This window comes from Canis lupus, chromosome 20 (genome assembly GCF_048164855.1).
Source record: "Canis lupus baileyi chromosome 20, mCanLup2.hap1, whole genome shotgun sequence".
NCBI classification, from domain to species: domain Eukaryota; kingdom Metazoa; phylum Chordata; class Mammalia; order Carnivora; family Canidae; genus Canis; species Canis lupus.
The window spans coordinates 29,166,982-29,172,245 of record NC_132857.1 but is presented as its reverse complement, the minus strand read 5'-3'; the positions used below and the strand labels follow the sequence as shown (position 1 = coordinate 29,172,245).

Below are 5,264 nucleotides of genomic sequence, written 5' to 3'. Positions count from 1 at the left end.
GAAAAGGAAGGGGGATGGCGGTAGTCATGGGCAGAAGAACAGGAAAGTCAGGGAGCCTGGCCAGCTTCAGACAGGCCCAGTCCAGCCTCCTGGGCCCTGAGATCCCAGGCCACTCTCCGGCAACAGAAACCCAGTTCCCACCCCTCACCTCCCACCGTGCGGCCTCTGCCTCCATCCCAAGACAGGCACCACCCCATGGGAAAGGCAAGGCACCTGCTCTTCACACTGCTACTCTCCCAACCCAACTTCGCCATTCAGGAGAAGAAAGGCCAGCCATGTCCCATGCTTGGCGTATATGTGGAGGGTAGGATACAGATGCATATGCCAAGCCCTTGGGCTGAGCACTTGAATATCCAGTGGCTCCTGTATGCCCGGGAGTGATTTCACTATATGACAGGAGGACTCTGAGGTTCAAAGAGGTGAAGCAATGCTTCTAAAGTCCCACAGGAATCACTTTATCCAAACCCACAGACATTCTCTCTCCCTCTCTCTCTCTCTCTCTGTCTCTATCTATCTATCTATCTATCTATCTATCTATCTATCTATCATCTATCTATCTCTTTAGGATTTTATTTATTTATTCATAAGAGACACAGAGAGAGAGGCAGAGACATGGGCAGAGGGAGAACCAGGCTCCCTGTGGGGAGTCCGATGCAGGACTCAATTCCAGGACCAGGATCAAGACCTGAGCCGAAGGCAGACACTCAATCACTGAGCCACGCAGGCGCCCCAGATATTCTCTTTTTCATCACACCATGCTCAGCAAAACAGCAAGGACCACGTGGGAGGGAAGGGGAAGGAACTGCCTTCAACATGAGGCTGCTTGTTCCCAGATGGAGAGGGAAGAGTGGACAATCACTGACATTTAGGGCTCTAAGAGACAGCAACAGAGAGAAATGATGCCATCTGCTTCCCAGTGAGATGTGGACACTTGGTGAAGATGGAGAGGGGGTTTGTGGTGCTGTGGTGCCAGTGAAAGAAGCCAGGTGGGAAACAGAAGTTCCAGTAAAACAGAAAGCCAAGTTATTGACCAACACAAAGCAGCTGTCTTGGATCATGAAGAGGTGCCTGGAGGTTCTGGGGAGCAGAGGAAATTCCCCTGAGATGAATCAGGTTGCCATGCCTCTGCAAGGCCAAAAGCAGCCTGACCTGAGCAGCTCTGCAGGAGCCTGGATGGGACTCCTGAAATCGACGGTGGCTACAGAAGGTGAGCAGGAGCAAACACTTGGTTTCTTTATGTGACAGAGGCTGCTGTGGGACCCAGGGGAGGGGACGTGTGAGAGGTGAATGTGACTGCTCAGGACACAGAGCACAAGCCCTCTTGCCTGCAGTGAGGGCAGGAGTAGGCGCCAACAGGCTGGTGCAAAGGAAGAGGCTAGCTCTTATAAAGCCCCAGATGGAGTCCCAAAATTCCACCTAAAATCCCCTAATTTATCTGGTTCTTCAGCCACTCTCCACATACTGACCAGATACCGAGGTCTTGCTGGCAGAGAGGAGCACGGCATCAGGTGGAGAAGCTGGGCTGTCCCATACAGCACAAGGGAGTCATGGCACAGAGCTTGCTGAGGCACCTGGGGCAGGCCTCTGGGAGGGCTTATCGGGAGGAAGACACAATTCCACTCTCCAGAGCTCAGAGGCTAGTGCCTGTCTGCAGGGGCTCAGGGAGTCTAGAGAAGGGACAGTACGTGCAGCTGGGCCTCAGAGGCTGGGTCAGTCTTTCTGGTGCAGCCTTGGTTTGCCATTTTATCAAGTCCTGTTAACCAATCTATGTGAAAAGGATTATTATTTTCATTTTTAAGAAAACTGAGATCAGTGTGATGGATAATGCTACATGTTGCTAGGCCACAGTGCCCAGATATTTGACAAAATATTATTCTAAGTGTTTCTGTAAAGGTGTCTTTTTAGCTGCCATTAACATTTAAATTGGTGGGCTTTGAGTAAAGCACATCGTCCTGCATGGTATGGGTGGGCCTCATCCAATCAGTTGAAGGCTTTTACAGGAACAAAGCTGGAATCTCATCAAGACAGGCTTCTGCCAGCAGATTGCCTTTGGAACACATGCATGCACACATGGCATGAACAGGCGCACACACCCTGTTGCTTCAGTTTTCTTTGGACAACCCAAAGATACTCAAAAAGTTTAAGGCCCAAAGGCAGGTAAATTTTCTGAGGCCAGGTGGTTTGAATCTGAGACAGCCTGAAATCCTCTTGCTGTCCTGGGTCACAATGAACCTTCCAGTGATCTTTGGAGAAGTGTTTTTAAAAGGAAAAACATCAAAAATATAATCTGTTTAGTCAACAAAAAAAGACTATGCTTTATTCTGAGATATTATTTTCTTTTTCTTGGTGTTTAAAATGCCCTTTCTTTGAATTAATGTTAACTATGGTTAGCAATAGTGGATTTTTTTGTAATGACCTAATTTGGCAAAATTTACAGTTGGAAGTCCTTTTAATCTACCTATTTTTCACAGGCCTTCTCAAACAAAAAACAAAAACAAACAAACCACAAAGTCTAGAACACCTCTACCCTAATCCAACTGGAGTTCCTTCTTATATGAGTGCACTGGCTCCAGCTTGTATTTCAGCCACGGAGACAGGCTGGACTCTGGTATGCCTACAAACACCGGTCATAGAAGAGAATCAGAGCACCTGTTCTTGAGTATGGTGGCCTGCAGCAAAGGCCTACAGGCTTCCGAGCTGGGCTCTATGGGAAGGCTCAACCACCTTTGCAATCCTCCCTGTCTCCTACAGTCAGTGCTGTTTATCCTGGCACAGTATCCTGCTTGCTGCCAAGGAACAGAAGTCAATTGCCTTGATTACCTTATTCACCTCTTTGAAAATGCACTTCACCTCCAGCCTGTGGATATTGAATACAGTTAAGGATGGAATATGGGCTTCTGCATTTCCCAGTGCATCTGCCCCCAGTCTGTGCCCTGAGGTTTTCTCATAAAGGACTCCTTGACAACCCTTCCCAGCCCTGTCTTCATACCCACCATCTGCTGTTGTCTCTCCTAGTATATCCAAGGCTTTTTCCTTCAGGATCCAAGGACCCTGCAACCAGCAGGACCCCAAATATCAGGTGTCCCACACCCAGACATGTACACACACGCTTGTACTCTGATCCTCTGATCCAGGCTGCAGGAGCATGTTGCTTGGCAGTCAGCTGCACAGCCTCTGGCAGGTCCCACACCATGGAGAAGCCTACAGGTTCTAAAATGGCACACAGAGATCATGATACCTCTGTAATATCAAATATGGCTGGGCAGAAGCCAAATAATAGAAAATTATTTCTTTATAATTCAACATTTCTTTGTTTTTTCACTTTTATTTAGCAGCAGTATCGCTGGCCTTCTACCATCCCATCTTAAACACAACTGCATGCCTCGCTATGACTAGGGATCATGTTTCTGGGTTACCATCATGTGTCACTCCTGGACATTTCTGGCAGTGAGGTCACCCTCCTTCCCCCTATAAGACTGAGACTAACTGTTGCCTTTCTCAGCAGGCTGTCTAATGACCTGGCCTGCCTAGAGAACCAGGACAGCCTGGGAATGGGATGGGGTTGCACCCGGAGATTCTTGGCTGCTGTGGGAGGAGACAAAGGACAAACCCTAAAGTGTTGTACAGAGATGTAAGTTCAGAGCCCAGCACAAGCACAAGATGTGTGAGGCAAAGCACCAGGTATGACATGGAGTGTGATGAGCAAAACACCAGGAAAATCATAGATGCAGCCAGTCCAAGGGTGTGCTGAGGCCAAGGGGCTGCATAGCTTTTATAGGATTTTCCACTCAATCAACATGGATGTGCTTGGTGTACCTGAAGGAACAGATGCATGGCCATGGCTATGGGCATATGTAGTTTTCTTTTCTTTCTTTCTTCTTTTTTTTTTCTTTTTTTTTGTCTTTTTCCTCTTGCCAACTTTCAGCTAAAGTTGTCCTCTAGGTAGTGGAAAGGGAAGTGGGTAGTGGGTTGGGGTGACTGGGTGATGGACACTGAGGGGGGCATTTGGCGGGATGAGCACTTGGTGTTATGCTATATGTTGGCAAATTGAACTCCAATAAAAATAAATAAATAAATAAATAAATAAACAAACAAACAAACAAATAAAGTTGCCCTCTTGTCTAAATGTTGGTGGGTGGCAGGCCCCTCCCTACCATCACCACCACAACCATCACCACACCTTCTATGAATCCTTTGTGAACTGGAGAGGACACAAATAGAAACGTCTTAGAACTTGGTGTAAAATAAGGACTGGGTGTAAAATAAGGAAAACTTTAGAGGTTTTTAAACTCAAGTACCTGAGTTATAGTGCATGGCCTTTATAACAGCCACTTTTGACTGCTGGCCAGCCTGTGACTTTAACTTGAGCCCTTCACACCTCCTCTGTCACCTCTTGCAGAAAGCATTTACAACATTACTAACAGTGACCATTCATTGCACTCACCATGTGCTAGGTACTCTGCCTGACCTCCAGTATACTTGACTTCATTCAGCTCTTTTCAACAGTCCGATGAGTCTGAGCATCATTAACCCCAGCCTCATCACGAGCAAACAGCCTTGGGGCAGTGATGTGACTTGCTCAGGGCCCCACATCCAGTCAGTGACAGAAGCAACATTCAACACCAAACCTTACTGGCTTCAAAGCCCTTTCCCATTCCTTCCCACCCTTCACATGTCCTGCACATGTCGATCTGTCTGATGTTGGAGCAGGTGAAAATTCTTTGACACCACTGGAGGACTGAGACTCTTGACACAATTCCAGTTAAAACAGTGAGGAAATTGGACTGCTTCTCCACAAAATAAATGAATTAATGAATGAAACCTCATTTGGAAGACTGTTTGGCAGTATATACTGGAACTGAACAGATTCACTTCAGCCCCGGCTATACACATTTCACAGAAATGTGTGTATACACGCACCAAGTGATGTGCTCAAATGTGTTCATTCCAGCACCGTCTGTAGCATATCCAAACGTGAAACAACCAAATGTCTGTCAAAAATTGTGTGTGGCCCTGCAGTGAAATACTGCCAGCAACCAGAACCAACAGACCACAGCTCCATGCAAGGGCATGGACAAACACTGCTGCAAAGGACATAGAGCCAGGGGCTGAGATCAGGACCCTGACCTCCCCATGTTGTCCCATATCTATACTGTGTGTCTTTGCCATCAGTCAGGCATCTCCTGTGGATGGGGAACTGCCACTCTTTCTCCCATTCCATTCTGGGCTCCCCTATATGCCATCACCTTTGGGAACATTTCCTG

General features: G+C 47.3%; 1 long non-coding RNA gene across 1 annotated transcript; it reads left to right on the top strand.

The window, feature by feature from the left end:
- Positions 1-787: 787 nt before the first annotated feature.
- Positions 788-4,108, top strand: LOC140612085 (uncharacterized). The gene is made up of 2 exons (XR_012013397.1): positions 788-1,207; positions 2,472-4,108. It is a non-coding gene; the product is annotated as an uncharacterized lncRNA (long non-coding RNA).
- Positions 4,109-5,264: the final 1,156 nt, after the last annotated feature.